Source organism: Alosa pseudoharengus, unplaced genomic scaffold (genome assembly GCF_046254945.1).
Source record: "Alosa pseudoharengus isolate Yale_2024_CS ecotype anadromous, Long Island Sound unplaced genomic scaffold, YU_APseudo_1.1 YU_APseudo_1.1_scf_8, whole genome shotgun sequence".
NCBI classification, from domain to species: Eukaryota; Metazoa; Chordata; class Actinopteri; order Clupeiformes; family Clupeidae; genus Alosa; species Alosa pseudoharengus.
The window spans coordinates 5,494,857-5,513,150 of record NW_027468870.1 but is presented as its reverse complement, the minus strand read 5'-3'; the positions used below and the strand labels follow the sequence as shown (position 1 = coordinate 5,513,150).

Genomic DNA, 18,294 nt, shown 5'->3' with positions numbered 1-18,294 from the left:
CGTCAGGTTGTAACAAAGGTAGGTCCTAGGCTAGCCTAGGCCTACATGCCACTGTTAAGTTAAATTCTTAACATACTAGAACAAAACAGACATTTTTCAATGGCTGCGTCAGGTTGTAACAAAGGTAGGTCCTAGGCTAGCCTAGGCCTACATGCCACTGTTAAGTTAAATTCTTAACAAACTAGAACTAAACAGAAATTATTTTTCGACTTTCATGGAGTAAACATGTATGACTCCTTTCTGGCCAAATTTTACAGCTTTCACGTTTAACAGCTTTGTGTAAATCGAGTTTGAACGTAGAGAATAGAAAAGTGTTACGAATGTGCCAGCTCTCCCCTACTCTTGCATAGTAAACAAATGGAATGTTGGAACATTGCGCTCCCCAACACAACGCTAAAGTTCAGCTTAAGACCTCTGCAGGCGGATACATGAAGTCGAATCCCCCAAACTTTTCACAAATTTCTTAATTTTTTTATGCATGATGACGGTGACGAGCTCAGACCCGCGGTAGGCGTCACGTGACCGCAGTATTGCGGTAATGAGGTTACCGTCCCAGCCCTATGTTGAACTCAACAAAATAAAAACAAAGAGCTTGGTTCAGAATAAAAATGTCCTATAACATGTTCTTGTATGGCTATAACTATCAATGACAAAAAGATTTTCCTTGCAATAGTTAACACTTACCTTTTCTCTCCATGCCCAGTCCATATCACCGTAGTTGTAAGTTATTTCTTCTCCTGGTTGTATTTGCCGTATGGCAACTAAGCACAGGTGAGGTTCACCTTTGACGGTAATTTTCGTCATCCTGCTGTTTGGATTGAGGCGATCATCATTGACTAATCGGCCAAAGGAGTTGTCATCTCTTGCAGCATCAATACTGAAGACAAGACATACATTAGTCATTCATAAACAGGAATATAATCACATTTGTTAGATTCTTAAAATAATTAATACATTATTAAAATTGTACTAATAGTTTGAAAGTTTATTTGTATTTGTCTTTTCTATTGCCTATGTTCTCTTTCCACAGATACTGTAGGTCATAAAATAGAAAACATAGATAAAAGACATTGAAAAACTAGATGCCACAGCCTAACAGCATGTGAAGAATGAATAATCATCAGTGTTAGCTATCCTCTCCCATATATATGACATGCCTGTGAAAAGGGACCATTGACTGATGTAAAAAGTACCTACCAGTACTTTTTCCCATTGACCTTAAATTCAAAAAGATACACTTGAAGTGCAGCATGGTAGATCCTTTTGCGTCTTTGACATTCATCAAATGAAATGATCTCTCCTCTGTATTCAACTAAAAAATCTCCTTTTTCAAAGTAAGTTTGGCTGAACACTCCTCGACCTATTTTGAACAAAAAGAGGTTGGTTTCAATTTTAAAGACTTGGACAGACCACTCACACAGGAAGGGTTACCATTTCAACTGGCCAATAATGTTTGAGTAGCTGAGCTGTTCAACTTTAAACCTTTTTTATAATATTTCTGAGAAGATGCAATCCATAATACATTTTACATCAAACACAAACAAAAACACACTGTGTTTGGTTCATTGCTCACAGATTTCCGTCCAGCCAATGTGGCCTTTGTTAAGATAGAATGTGTTTCTTTGTTAGGAAAGTGTATCTTGTATTATTTTTATTAGTATGGGAGCGCCGGGATGATTGAAACGCGGGGCGAATGAAACATTCCAGTGCTGATGATAGACATTGCAGTGCTATGATGATAGACAGACTTCCTTAAGTCAAAACAAAGAGCACGTTAACCTCCTTCTATCAGCCAAATATTTTCCTGTTATTTCCTTTTATCATGGAGTTACAGGCGATAAAAGAGTTTTGATGGTCGAAAGTAAACTACATAAGCGGTTACATTTTTTTGATTATTAATGAGTCATTTAAAGGTTTGACAACATGCTTACATGATCAGTAGACCATTTAGTGTTCTCCACAATCCCAGACTTTCATATTGCATGCTTGTTTACATGGAAAGCAAAACATGCTATAATGACATATGTGTTTCAATTATCCCTTACCAGGCTGTAACTCCATGTATTTTAAAGGTTGTATCAGCGATGGCGGGGTAACGTCACTTCTGTTGACGTTCAAACAAAACAGAGAGCTAGCTCGCTACTCCCTCCCCCTCCCTCCCGTGCAATTGAAACTCTCCTGAACGCGCATCTCGTCGGTTATTGGTTGGAACAGTTTATTTTGCCTTTGAGTGGTTGGAAACGTATTGTTCTAGCTATAAAAATGCCAAAATCATCCACAGTGCATGATATTTCAATAACCGCTTCATACACGCTTCACGATGATGGCAATGAATTGTTAACAGACATTCGCGGAGACGTATATCCCAGCAACAATCTATCTAAAATAACACCTTTTGAGAGTACCATTCACGATATGTAGTACAATTTTGAAGTTGTGGGAAGTTTATTGGCTTAAACTGTATGTTTAATTCGCCCCCTTATGGTGTTTCAACCGTCCCGACCAGGAGGGATGAATGAAACATTATGTACGTCCCACTTTTGCTGTAATAATTCCTGAACAGTTTTGTTCAAAGCTGGAAATGCAACTGTATTTGACAGAGGACAGATGTGGGTTGCTAGTGACAAAATATTAGCTTTCAGCGTGGTATGATCACTTTGTAAATTACGTAAAAGTGTTTCAACTGTCCCGGCTCTCCACTATGTATGGCCAATGGATAAAAAATAAGGCAGAGAGTAGAGGCAAAATAAAGGATTCGGTTTAGGGTAGTTACACTAACAGAGTAGCAGGCATAATTTAGACCTAGTTGAAGTAAACGTTCATCAAAAACATCATCAACCATCATCACCAACACTGGAACCCCCCAAGGTTGCGTACTCAGTCCCTTCCTGTACACACTTTACACAAATGACTGCCAGAGTTCACTACCCAACACCACTTACTACAAATATGCAGATGACACAGCCATAGTAGGACTACTTACAGACAACAGTTCCATCACAGCTTACCACCAGTCCATCACAGATTTTGCACTGTGGTGCTCTGATAACTACCTCCAACTCGACATTGACAAGACAAAAGAACTGGTCATTCATGCATCAAAATCACCCTCTGGACTCACTCACATCACCATCCATGGCCAACCAGTTGAACAGGTCAGCACTTTCAAATATCTTGGTCTCACCATTGACAATAAGCTTAACTTCAATGAACATGTCACCATCACACAGAAACGTGCACAACAGAGACTGTATGCCATACGCAAACTAAGATCACTGTATGTTGCCCCCCCCCCCATCTCCTTCTGCTACTCTACAAAAGCATCATCCAACCCCTTCTACTCTATTGCTCCCCCATACTAAATGTCACCAGCAAGAACCAACCCATTAAAATCTCACACTTAGCATCCAAGATAATACAGCTTCCCACCCCCAGCCTCACTGTTGCAAATGACACAGCCACCACATGCCTTGCCCGCACCATAGTAAGCAGCCCTGACCATCCCCTGAACCGGTTCTTCACCCTACTCCCATCTGGCCGCAGATACAGAGCCCTGGACTGGAAAAAAGCGCACTTTAAGAAAAGTTTTGTACCCTCAGCTATCACTGCACTAAACAAACTCCTGTGACAATCATCCATCCCCCCTATTCTTTTGTGTTTATGTTTGTCTGCACTGTCCACCTTTTGCTTGCATTTTGTTGAGGAGGGAGGGAAACTAGGGGGGGGGGGGTATGGTGTGTGTTATGTTATATGTTATATGCTATATATATGAGGCTGTGTATATCCTGCATGTACATTAACATCAGATGCTGCTGTCTTTGTTTGGAATGTAATGATGTGTGTGAAAAATAATATCCTTACAGGACAATAAAGACTATACTATACAAAATAATTATCTACAGAATTATCTTAAGATCTGAAGTCTGTAGATAATTCTGCTTGTGCAGTGTGCACAGGTCTTGTATCAAATTCTAGAATTTAATATAGTACCTACTCAATAGCCTCTTAGTCCATCCAATCTGATCTGTATATTACGCATCACAAATCAGCAAACATAAATTTAATGTTTGACAACTCTTGTTTCTGGTTATTCCACTTACCTTTGACAGAGTTTATATATTTGGCAGTTAGTTCTGGCCTGTCTGCTGACAAGGAGATGTAATGTATTCCTTCTGCAACGGGGTCTCTATGACGTTGCTTGCTGCGACGCATGTTCTCCTAAAACAATTTACAATTTAGTTTGCTTACAGAAGTTCACAAATGTATTAAATGAAGAAGAAGGCTATTTCAAACACCTGCCTAATAGTTAGCTGGACCATAAGATTACAGTAATCCTACAGTGTTGTCTAAAGAGACCAAAGGAGGGTTGTGGGTATATCATCCACTTAACAGTGCTGCCAGTTTTTGCCACCATAGCCTATATATCTACCTAGAGTGCCTCAAATCTGAGCTGTTGTCAGTTTTGTTTAATAGCACAACTGCATTGTCTTTATTCAGACTCAACACATGATGGACTATAGGCTATACACATACATTTGGTTTGGAAATTATCCATTGCAGGATTACCTACCAAATTGACATATAGCCAGCTAATTCTCATGTAGGCTATTCAACTCGTCTGTTTGTTAAATACCTGCTCAGGCACATTTGAATCAAGTTGTGGATTGCAGGTTGTGATAACAGTTGGTTGAAATCGAGTGAAATGTTTGTCTGAGTAAATTGTATAAATACATAACCTGTCCGTTTGGGAAACATCAAAAACGTATGGGTAGGTCAAGATACATTTCAAGCTTTGGAGACATTCCAACGTGAGCAACAAACACTCCCTACCAAATAGCCTACCTACACATTCACACTTCCCTACACATACACAATAGGCGAATATAAGTGAAAGGTCTGTCGTTTAAGGTGTGAACGACCTATCGTTAAAGGTGTGAAAACCGTAAGAAAAACATACCCGTTGGTTTGGTGTGGAGGTAGCCTCAATGTAATGCCTGGCTTATAGTTAGCTTAATAAGGCTAACGTTACATAGGGAATAATAGGTAGGCTACAGCTAATGCACTAGCATGCTATCCTCCTCTGAGTATCACGACTTATCACCACTGCAAAACTACGATGTTGTCTGTGTAGTTGCCTCAGATAAAAATGTTTTAATGAAAATACCTTTGACCAACCTCACATTTGACATAGTGGCGAGCTAGCTCAGGTGCTAGCTTCCTGACTGCCACATCGTGTAGCCTAAGCTATTTCTATATTTGAATTATAAATAATACAATTGTACAATTTACAATCAATGTTTCCAATTCATTATCACTTATTATGACACGATTTTATAATGATGTCTGGACATTATTGCAAAATAGTTCATGAGTAATGAGTCAACTATAAAACCTACCGTCAATTCAAGATGTCTACCCACATGTGGAATCGTCTTCTTCATCCATGAGTAGACTTCCTTCATTGCTCTTGAATGTTGTCCAATAAGGTTGCATGAATGAGTCACGTGACATACAGCCAACATCTAATTGGTTAAAGGTGTGTGAAGAGTGTGTGTGGAACAGGCCTCTGCAGTTCCGATCCTTGCCACTATTGTCACTATGGCGCTTCGCTTAACACACTCTCAAACACACACATAGACGGTTTTTCTGCATTATAGGGCACGCTGAGATAATTTAAGGGACACATCAGTAACCCATCCTGACTGAAAATATTTGGTTAGATTTGTGGGGAACGGCAATTTGTACCCCATGAGGATTTTGTACCCCACGGCGTGAGTGGGCTATCAGGTCACGTTCCCCACAAAGATAGGAATGAAAACACACACACACACACACACACACACACACACTATAGGGATAGAACACACACATTACAGTGATCAGCACACACTCACAACAGAGACGGCACATATACTGTATGCCAGGGGTGTCCAAACTACGGCCCGCGGGCCAACTGCGGCCCGCCACGCACTTTAATCCGGCCCGCCGAGCATTTATTAGTTTATCATAGATCCGGCCCGCCACGCACTTTAATCAGGCCTGCCGTGCATTTAATTAATTAGGTTATCATAGGCCGCTCGCTATTCCAGCATAGACAACGTTGTGATTAACTTTAGGCTACTGCAAACGGCTTTACACTCTTCTTAGAGAGCGTTTACCATGTCAATGTCAAAACACCTTGTTACATCGAGATACATAGTATCTCCATTGCAGCAGATCTAACTACGTTATGCTACTCCATTTAATTGGAAACGCATTTGAGCGTGCACAAGAGGGAGATACAGGGAGCGACAGGTTCCAGCTGGCTTGTTATTGTTGATAATTGATATCTCCTTTTTATAAGAAACTTTTAAAAGGAAATCGCGATGGCAACAGTAGTTTCCACTACTGACCATTTATAAACTGTAAGTCATAGGCATAGCTGTCAACCCTCCCGTTTTTTCACACGTATTTTAACTTTTTTCCCGCTGTCTTCCCGTTTTAATATTTTCCTTGCTTGCTTGAAGGCGACAGTGACTATTTAAGATGACGGCGTGGCACCTGCATAGTGTACGGTCGCACGCACTGTGTGTATCTGCCTACCTACTCAGCTACGAGTAGAGAAAGAATTCCCCCCGTTTGTATATTCACTCCAAGTTGGCCTACCATAACTTCCCAACTCTGCACTGTAGCCCATAAACTGCATGACAGGCTATTTATATTTTCTCTCTAAAATCTCTAAAATAACCAAATGCATTTGTTCAACTTTATGAAGAATTACGCACTACAGTAGGCTACTTGGAACGCACACATTTTGTTTGCGCAGGAGAGAGAATGGCAGCACACAGGGCAATCGATTAGGCTACAGAACTTTAACCTTGCTAGGGCTGTATAAAGTTGACCAAATTAATATAGGCTGTTAGGCGTAAATAAAGTAGGCTACTTTGTTGTATTGTTTAGTTGACCAATGCACGAGCTTGCAATTATGAAACGGACTAATACTGCAACCCTTTCAATGTTGGGGGACGAATGTTGACATTTTCCCGTATTCTGCGTGAGAAACCCAGGAAATCTCCCTTATTTTCAAAGCTCAATGTTGACAGCTATGGTCATAGGCACAGCACTAGCCATAGGCTAGTGGAGCTAGCAAAAGAGTCTTAAAGTGACAGTGCACCATTTACAAATGAACAAATGAACAGTATTTCTTAAGAAATTAATTTTCTACAACAGAATTACTTTGTCGTTAAAATTATACAAAACATTATATACACACACACACATATATATATATATATATATATATATATATATGTGTGTGTGTGTGTATATAATTATATATATATATAATTAATTATATATATTGTGTGGCCCGCCGGCCAATTTTCAAAACCCAATTTGGCCCTTGAGTCAAAAAGTTTGGACACCCCTGCTGTATGCTATCCCTGCACCTGCAGCACTGCTCCCTCTAGTGGTCAACACTCCACAGTGCACTGACAGTTTCAGCTATAGGCCCTCCTGCCGTGAGTAAATCTGCAGCTGGATCAGTGCAGATGCTCCATGTAAACACATTGATACAATGTAATGTGCGTTAGGTCCAGGCTGCTGAAGTGCAGCACGGATGCAGAATATAAACTAAACAATATCTCACAGCTCACAGTGTTCAGATCCGCCTCAAAATGTTCATGGCCCAACGGAGTTCTCCAGCTCCAGATTAACCACTCTGGCAGCTATGCCTGTTGCTATGTGAGAGTATGAAAATGAAGGAGAGATAAAAGAAAGATATCGTTAAGCTGTCAGTATTCAAACCGACCTCAAAAGGTTAATGATAATAATTAGCCACTCCGACTACGCATGGCACATGTGAGGGTGTGGAAATGAAGGAGAAATACAGTGGCCCTTCTCATGCAAAATATCAAGAAACAACAAAAGGTCTGTATAGTTCAGATAATTCTGCAGACCTCTTGGCTATGGCTCGTGGGCAGCAACGTGTCTCCGGACCCCACTTTGAGAACCACTGCACTACAGCACCTGGGTTTGTTGAGTAATATTCTCATACAGTCATTACAAGCAACCCTAAGCATCTCCATACGTGCCTTTTTAAACTTAGTACAGTATATGCTTAGTGCCGGTTAAATTTCAACAGTCTATACAAAAAGAAGGAAGAAAACAGCACTAGGATTAAAGAGAGAGAGAGAGAGAGAGAGAGAGAGAGAGAGAGAGAGAGAGAGTAGAATAGAGAGAGAGAGAGAGAGAGAGAGAGAGAGGGAGAGAGAGGGAGAGAGGGAGAGAGAGAGAGAGAGAGAGAGGGAGAGAGAGAGAGAGAGGGAGAGAGAGAGAGAGAGAGAGAGGGAGGGAGAGAGAGGGAGAGGGAGAGTAGAATACATTCTGTTACTGAATATGTCGTCGCCCCCCCCCCCCCCCCCCCACTACAGTCACTATGGGAGAGTAGGCAAATTAAGAGGTTAAGGAGTAAAGGGTGTGTCTCATGCACCTAGAGAGAAACAGAACAAGGTCCATAAGGTTCAGATAGCTGTGGGCTACGGAGCTTGACCAGTACATACAGGGCCGGAGTGCAGGGGCGATTCTAGACCTAACGCTTTGCTGGGGCACAGGCCCCCAACTCCCAATACATAAAAAAAAATGTGCGCGCAATATTAAATAAATGGCTAGCCTACGGGTAGGCTACTCTGATTCTGTGTAGATTATTATAGGCTACATTTGCAAATGCAGCAAACTTATTTAAGTTTGCCATTAAACCATAGATCAAATCACAGCACTGGCTACCAACATAAATGTTAATGTTGCCGTTAATGTGGGCAATTATCATACCTCCCTCGTCCTCCTCATCTCCTCACTGTTCCTCTCCCTCTGCCTCTGTTCAGGAAGAATTTTCTGATGTCCATCTCTGAATAGTTTATCAGAAGGCTATGTTTAGTTTTACAGTAGTACAGTTTCACAAACAGTATAGGCTATTTACAGGACTCTCTTTACAGTAGGCTAAATCATTATTAACTCTCCGCATGTGTGCATGCAGCCTACACACGGTGTGAGTGTGTGTGTGAGGGAGAGAGCACAAGCCGGTAAACTGTTGCTAAATTTAGGCTACAATGACGCTAAGCATTGAAAATCAGATGCTAATTATGTGGGCTACATTCTCTAACAGCGATCAACTTTTTTCTGTTAAACAAGTTGTGAATTTGTTGTAGCTTAGCATTAAAACAGGGGACGACTTACTCTGCGCTCAAAGTGATCCAGCGGTTTCCACTGTACAACGAAACACTCGGAAGAATCATGTGAACGATTTTCATTGGTTGTTGCGTTCAATCTTACCCAGCTACAGAGGTGCTATTTCCTGATTGGCTATTATGGCCCCTTTCTTTTTTTCCTTGTTTATTTTTATTGGCTGGTAAGTGACAGGCTCGAGCCATGATCAAAGCAGGCACGAAGATGCGCTCATGAATGCCGTTTCCAGCGAGAGCAGCGCTAGAATTTTACTGGGGCACTGGAGACTTTTACTAAGGCACGTGCCCCAGTGAATAAGGTCTAGTGACGCCCCTGCCGGAGTGGGGCACTTGATTTTACCGGGAAACTGCACAAATATTACTGTGGTCTGGATATTGCACAGTGGCCTACTGTAGTTCAGTCTGTAAAAAGTGTCACTAAAGTACATCACCTATTGCCCACTACACTACCTGATAGACAGATGGGTAAGGAGGTGAGATGAGTCTTTGCAGGATAGTAGTTTATAACAAACTTTCCTTCAACATAAGAAGAGCCTCCACTGTGCTAATACAAGTTGTTATATTAATAATCACCTTGATGCTGCCAATAGAAGCATGAGATGCCCAGTTGTTAGTTTGACCTTTTTTTGTTTGTACTTGCATGTGGACTTTGGTAGCCTGGTAGCTACTTATCCATCTGAGTGGAATCTGGGAACATACAGTATTTCATTCATGAACTTCAGAAGTAAGAGATTATGTCTTGAAGACTGACCAATTCCATTTATTAAAGGGCAAAGTAAGGCTGCTTTATCTCTGTGTTTGGCATATAGTGAACCCGTGCCTCAAAACATTCACAGCCCTACGGGATTCTCTAGCTCCAGATTAAGCACTGTTACTATGTGAGTATGAAAATTAAGGAGCCACAGAATAGCAAGTGGTGCTTCTTATGCAAATGGCTGTATAACAGCAAACGGTACGTATAGTTCAGAAAGTTGTGTAGCAAACAATGGACAGTAAACAATATTGATTTCCCAATAACAGAACAGGTCTGGACTAGAGCACCTGGATTTGTTGAGTAATATCCTCATCCAGTCATTATAAGCAACCTTGAGCTTCTGCATACTTGCCTTTTAAACTAAGTCCTCTGTCCTTAGTGCCGTTTAAATTTCAACAGTCCGCAAACAAGAAGGAAGAAAACAGCACTAGGATGAGAGAGAGAGAGAGAGAGAGAGAGAGAGAGAGGGAGAGAGAGAGGGAGAGAGAGAGAGAGAGAGAGAGAGAGAGAGAGAGGGAGAGAGAGGGAGAGAGAGGGAGAGAGAGAGAGAGGGAGAGAGAGGGAGAGAGAGAGAGAGAGAGAGGGAGAGAGAAGAGGGAGAGAGAGAGAGAGAGAGAGAGAGAGAGGAGTAGAGTAGAGTTAAAAGAACTTTTTGACCAAGACAGATTTGCCCTTGAGTCCTTGACCAAATGTTGCTAGATTTGGAATGTTTTTTAGCCCCAATATTCATGGTCAGAAAGGATAAAGAAGACTAAAAGGGCTGACTGATTACTTGACAATACATGATACATGTATACATGTACATGTACATTCTGTTGCTGAATATGTCCTCCCCCACTACGGTCACTATGGGAGAGTATGTAAATTAGGAGGTTAAGGAGTAAAGGGTGTGTCTCATGCACCCAGAGAACAAGGTCCATGAGGTTCAGATAGCTGTGAGCTAGGGAAGTTGACCGGTATATTGTAACATTGCAGGACACATCATATTTATTTTGAACAAATTCATAGTGGAGATTACATAACACGCTGATGTTCTCTGTCTTACCAGCCTCTTCCAAGAGGTCTTCACACTGATGTCAGTGGTGAACTAGCAGCCTTTAAGTAGGCAACAGGAACCTTACTTTTGTGCACTTCTTTTCATCATAGTCCTTGCTCTCTCACTTGCTTATTGTAAGAGAAAGATACTCAGATAAGATAAACCATTATTGTTCCCATTATATTCAACTGACAGCAGCAAGCAGACACTGTGTCAATATCTAGTCAAATGTTAATGATGTCATTAGTGTGCTCTGAGGTGATTGGTCAGTCACTGATGGATGCGATATTTAGCGTTTAAAACACCAATGGGACTTCACCTGAGTATCATATTTTTCCTGGAGGAATCCCATTACAGCAACTCACAGCCCATCAAAGACTTGTGTCATCCTCACTCTCCTTCTGATAGCAGGTGAGTAGTTGGCTGGTTGGTGGATATCTGGCCAACACAGAGCATAGGCATAGGCCATTACGGTTTTCTTTTCTTAACATTCTTCAGTTCTTCCTATTCTTTTCTTAACATTCTTCTGTTATTTGTGAATGTTTTCAACTAAAAAAAACAACATATATTCCTTTTTTCAAGGGTACCGTCTTTGACTTGGTAAATCCATGACTAATGTTACAAATTACAGAGGTTTTATAGAATAGTATCGTAAAGCAGCCATTGTATTTATTATTAAAGGAACACACATCTTATTGCTGTCTACCCCAGGGTTAGATAAGAGGATAGACCTACAGCTTTAGCTAGATATATACACCTTCCTTTTGTTGTTGACATTCACCTTGTTGTCAATGATACATTTCTATTTAGTCAAAACACAGGGATTAACATTCTCCGCCATGGTTTTCTGTGGCCATACAATTGTTGTAGATCCCAAGGGAAATGTACATCTCTCCAGGTGCGTGTGGTAAAAACTTCCTTCCCATATAGCACCTGTACACACCTTGAAAATGTGTTTTGTGTGTATTGTCTCTTATGACATAGGAGTTAGAGAATAAAACCACAACAACAACACAGGAAATTGCTGTGTGTTTATCTAGAAACCCTAAATGGGCAAAAACTGTAATTCCTCTCAGCTTCAGAAGATGTATAACCTGACACTTGCCAGATGAATTTCGGGTAACACTTTATAATAACTACACACAATTCATCATTTATTAAGCCTTTGTTACTTATTAGTTAATGGTTTGTTCATCATTAGTAATTTCTTGTTCATACATAATTTATCATCAGTAAAGCATTTGTTCACACAGTTATACATGGTTTGTTCATAGTAAATAAGCCTATCCAAAAATATGTTTGTAAATGTTTATACTTAATATATAATGAAACAACCACTTATAAAAAATAATTTATCCATTATAGACCAGTTGCAAACTATTACAAAATGCTTTGTTCATCATTTGTAAAGCATTGCTTTTATGTTAATTCTCATAAAAAAGTATTTGTGCACACAGTTATAACTTGTTTGTTCATAGTAAATAAGCCTATATCTAAAATATCTTTATAAATTATTGTTAATACTTAATAAATTATGCAATAATATTTTGTTGATGAAGTACTATTTCCATTATTTAACAGTTGTTACATACACATGCACTAATGATTAGTCAGGGTGAGGATACATATTTTATAAACCACTTCCTAATACTATAATTCATGATTAACTCAGGAGTTAACAACAAGTGGTTAGTTAATGACATTTTGTGAGCTTATCTAAAGTGAGGACTTTCTATGCCTTGCAACACATTTTCAAATAAGTTGTAAAGATTACATTCACGTTCATTCATTTAGAAGACAAGCAACACACACATATCAATTAAATTGAAGGCCATTGACATAACAGTGAAAGCCGGGAATCAAACCCCCAACTTTTCAGGTTACTGCATGCTAGTCCAGCTCCTTATCCACTACACTACCTTGGCCCAGATAGAAACACCTATGCAAGAGTTTCTTTTTCTTCTACTGCACTGTTAAGCCTTTATTAAACATCTGTAAACTATTATTAAATGCTTTATTCTTCGTTTGTAAAGCATTATTCCTACATTAATTCTCATCTGTAAATCATGTTTACACACAGTTAAAAGTTGTTGCTCATAGTAAACACGCATATCTATATTATATTTTTGAATTGACTGTTGTAATGCCACTGGGCAGTGTGGATAAGGAGCAGGGTTAGCATGCAGTAACCCATAAAGTTGGGGGTTCAAGCCCTGGCATCCACCAATGTGGCCTTGCCCTTTAATTTCATTGACATGTGTAAGTCGCTTTGGGTGAAAGTGTCTAAATGCAAATGTAAACTTTATAACTCATTTGGGTAACACTTTACCTGACGGGTGAGTTCATAACACATTCATAGCAGCTGTCATAAACTGCACATAAAGCATTCATGACCGTTTCATGAGACATCATGCTGCTTTGCGATTGTTGGACTTTTATTTTGACAAGTTGTCGGTGTTCTGCCTTACACATTCATGAAAGGTTTGGTATGAATGTTGAGTCATGTTTAATGAAACAGTCATGAATGATTTATGTGCAGTTTATGACAGCTGCTATGAATCATACACATGCACTAATGATTAGTTAGGGTGAGGATACATATTTTATAAACCACTTCCTACTACTATAAGTCATGATTAACTCAGGAGTTACAAGTGGTTAGTTAAAGGAACCGTATGTAAGAAAAATATTTCAATTAATCATAAAATGGCCCAGATATGTCACTAGACATTAAGAAATCATGTTAATTTCAAATACTTATATCACTGACAACAGTAGTCCGGCCAGGATATTGTCATTTAAAAAGTGAAGTTGCAGCCCTCAACTGATGTTGATGTTGTGTTTTGTCATGTCATGTTGTGTTTTGGCCTGATGCGCCACCCTCCACCTATCTACTAATCACAAAGTCAGTAGTGTTTCGCCATCAGGGTTGGCAAACTCGAGTCAGGGGGGAGGGGGAGGGGACACACCGCTCTTCAGTATTTTGAAAGTGATTGCAGTACCAGTTTTGGCCACAATCTTACATATGGTTCCTTTAAAGGAAGATACAATTTGATATTAAAGACTTCAAGATGAAGGGCCCTAATTTTGGCGACCAGAAACAGATGGTCAGAGGCACAAAGCTTAACGTTGTGTGTCCAGTCCACATTTGGAGTGATTTTGTGATCAGACGTCAGGCGAATTAAAATGGGTTGTTCTTGTGGCCTGTAGCATAATATTTTTAGTAGTGACTATGCCACTCCCAGTTAGAAGGGTGGGAGAACCCTGTACCATACACCTAGGTTAATTCCCCAGCAAGTCCACTAAGAAAATAAACTGATCAGGATACAGCTGTCATATATTCAAATTCTTATTTATTTCACAGAGTGGTTTACAAATACGGAGTGTACGAATAGCCTTGGCCACACAACTGGGCTATTCACACCCTGTTACATAACAACAAAAACAGCCAAAATAAAAAGTTGTGTTTTATTTTCATAATCTTTGTTCAGTGAACACATACAACCGTCAGTTTGTTAGCTAACAGAAATTTCGTGAATATGACGTTCAGGCCTTTAAAGTTCAAGTTTACCTCAAACCACACTTCTTTGAGGAAGCAGATAGTACAGTGGTCACAGACAAGGGCTGGCATGCGGGAGACCCGGGTTCAAATCCCATATGGTACATTTTGGCAGAGTGTGCATGTGTACCAACATCTCTGGAGAGAAAGCGCGCAATTTGAACAAGAAATCGGTTCTCAAACGGAAGTTTTGATAGCAACAATTAGCTAGTTCATGCACCAGGGTGTAAATAGCATGCAGTACTATAAACACCAGGCTACGAATAGCATCCACTTGTAACTGTACATTGATGCAAACAGCATACCTTATTCAGAGTGTCTATTACACAGCTGAGCTATTCATACTCTGTCAAAAAAAACATGTAAAAACATGTTGCTTGTTTTTAAAAAAAAAAAAAAATATATTATTACATTGTGTGATTAATATGCCAGATTAAATGCACAGGGGTGCAAATAGCATACACTGATATTTGTACCAGACGGGGTACTAATAGGACACATTGCTATGTGTACCGGGTTACGAATAGCATACATTGATATTTGTACCAGACGGGGTACTAATAGGACACATTGCTGTGTGCACCGGGGTATGAATAGCATACATTGATATTTGTACCAGACGGGGTACTAATAGGACACATTGCTGTGTGCACCGGGGTACGAATAGAATTCACTTCTTATTGCACCAGGGTACGAATAGCATACACTGCTAATTGTACCAGGGGTGCAAATAGCCTTACCCTTACAAATACAAGGAAGACAATGGGCTATAATCGCCACCAGTAAGGGTAACCGTAGGCATTGTGCAAAAGGCAATAATCTCAGATATTGTGCAAATGGCAATAAGTAGTATGATGGTATACTAGCAGATAATAAATAGGAGTAATAAATAAGGCACAGATATTATGAAACAATAATAACAATACATACTCTCACTGAAATACTATTAAAGGATTATAAATAACATTCAGTCAATACACTGTGCAAAGTTGCAATAGTCCAAGGCTTCAGCCTAATATAATCAGGATGGTACTCAACAGCTAATACTGAGGCCTATAGATGTAGTGATAGTACCAACCAACACAGCAAAGATGTTTCACAGCAAACACTAAATAAACAAAACAAAAACACCTAATGTAGGCTACAAATGAAAACTAAAAAAGCATTTCCTGAAGGAAATACAGTGCATGCAAAGTTGTTGCTAGGTTGGTTGCTAGGGTAAACATGCTGGTTGCTAAGTTGGTTGCTAAGTTGAAATTTTGAAAGCGGTTGCTAGGTTGTTGCTAGGGTACTTAAAATGATTGCTAAGCAGAGATGTTCAAAAGTCATTTTTTGGAAGTCAAGTCTCAAGTCTTTGAGCTCGAGTCCAAGTCAAGTCTCAAGTCTTTGGGAGCAAGGTCAAGTCAAGTCTCAAGTCTTTTGTCACGAGTCCAAGTCAAGTCTCAAGTCTTTGGCCATCTGATTTCTCCTTAACACTGTATTGTTAAATCATATGTACAGTAGCTACCATCCATACAGTACAGTATCAAAATCAGTTGTAGGATAACTTCATGGGGTTTCTGCCTGCACTACAATCTGAAGAAACACAAATTAAGAACTCTGTTTATTTTGCTTGCCACTCATAAAATCTGCATGATACAACTGATATGTGTAGTGGGGGGAAATTATTCTAATACTGCAATGTGCAAGCTTGGAATTTCATAATTTTAGGGGCAAGGCCACTTGGCCTTCAGTTGGGCATATTTGGCGGGGAGCAGAAGGGCCACACGTCAGGGCACCAAGGCCAAACTTAACTATACAGTATTCTACATAAAAATGATCAAAGTTGTATTTAGCCTATTCACAGCAGTAGACCTGCATCACTATGAAACATGACAAAAACATAAAACATGACATACTGTATTACATAGAATATGATCAGAATCATTTGATTTTAATATTTACAGACATCTAGGCTATATTTAACATTTATTTTCTATTTGCCTGTTATGAAATCATGTATTGAACAATTTAAGCACAGTTCAGCTTTAAGAAACTCAAATAGCCTACATGCATGTTTAACATTTTGTGATCAATGGCTACTTTGACAAACTCTTAGTCAGCTGTATATCCTCTGATTTTAATATTTACAGATATCTACTGCAGGCGCTATTCGTAACATTTGTTTTGTATGTGGCCTGTTATGAAATAATATACTGAACAATTTAAACACATTGTGACTGAAATTTAAGTTTAAAGTTGGAGACATGTATGTAAGAATTTGGTACAAATTCCAAAACTGGATTACTCCCTAATGGCTAACTGTACAGGGGAATTTACACCTTTGAGTTCGGTAAGGTCTGCTGTTTATCCTGATATATGGTTTGTCATGTGTTGAGGGAAAAGTTCGTAAAGTATTCCACCGAGATGAATGGGCAGGGGCGCAGAACTCTATGTAAAATAATATGATAAAATAAAGTTACTTTTCTCGTTCTCGCAACTAGCGGCTTACATTGTTTAAAAGCTGAGAATAAGCTCTTTCATGTGATGTGATACATGTAATGTCTGTGTGATGACTAGGCTACTTCGCGAGTAGTTCAACAGAGAAGAATGGGTGAACTTGCTGTGCGCTGTCACTTTCTCCACTGTGTAAAAGACTAAATTATTTTTCACTGTGAATGCTAAGATTATTTTGACAGGCCATACAGTGGGTCCCAGTTAAGTTTGGACGGGTTCCTTCATGAATCACGCACCCCATTTTCTCAGCAGAAATGGCACAAATTGCAGTTGACACAAACAACCACAAGGTGTCACTTGGGAGTTCTGCCACTACTATTTTTGATGCGACTTGACTTAACTGCTTCCATGACGCAGTGAGCCATTACCAAACACATATGATAATACAATAGCGTGAGTTTATATATCTTATACCCTATTTGTCACGGTTACTTATAGATGTGATAGTGTAACAATAAGCGCATGAGACTTTCAGCAGGGGCACGGGAACATAAATTGATCACGGTAGTTTAAGCTTACACTTAAACAGACAAAACATTCTAATATGAAAATGTAGATGCAATTGTGCAAAATGGTGCAGCTCCTTTAAGAAAGCCCCGTGGCAGGGATGGAAAGAGAGAAAGCGAGAGGGGATGTGTGTTAGAACTTAGATGGGTGTGGAAAAAGTAGACGTGCTGTTGAGACTGGAGCGAGTCATATTCAGAATAATGCAAAAAATAAATCCGCAGATAAAACCAATTATCCTCATTCATTGCAACCGCAGCATGCCTGCTTGCCGACGTTCAAACGAAAAAGATATCAAAGCATCTTTTTGCGTTTGAATGTAGCACGATTTTTTTTAAAACAGCTGGACAAATGATTTAGCTAATTGATTATAGCCTGCACACCAGCAATTGTTGAACATTTACCTGTACAAGACAGTAGCCCAGCCTAACAAACATGTTGCATGTTGTAAGCCTACTGTAGAAATTTCACTTAAATTGCAACCGCAACATGCCTGCTTGCCGACGTTCAAACAACAACAAAAAAGATATAAAGCAACAAGAGGGTTGAGTCTGAATGACACGGAGTTCAGACTCATATTGCTCCTCATAACCATCTATAAAAAAAGTGTTTTTTCTTTTCTTTTTGAGCACGTCCGAATCCCAGGACATAACGCACTGGACCTTATAATAGGCTCGAGATATAATTCCAAAGGGTGCAGATAGGGGCCTACTGCACTTAAAAC

At 39.6% G+C, this 18,294-nt stretch overlaps 1 protein-coding gene across 1 annotated transcript in view; it reads left to right on the top strand.

Annotated features, from left to right (window-relative positions):
- The first annotated feature begins 11,360 nt into the window (after positions 1 to 11,360).
- LOC143111485 (phospholipid transfer protein-like) overlaps positions 11,361 to 18,294 on the top strand; it is a 104,871-nt gene continuing 97,937 nt past the window's right edge. The window contains exon 1 of the mRNA XM_076273730.1: positions 11,361 to 11,422. The gene's annotated coding sequence lies outside the window, so the exon portion shown is untranslated. The remainder of the gene's footprint in view (positions 11,423 to 18,294) is intronic.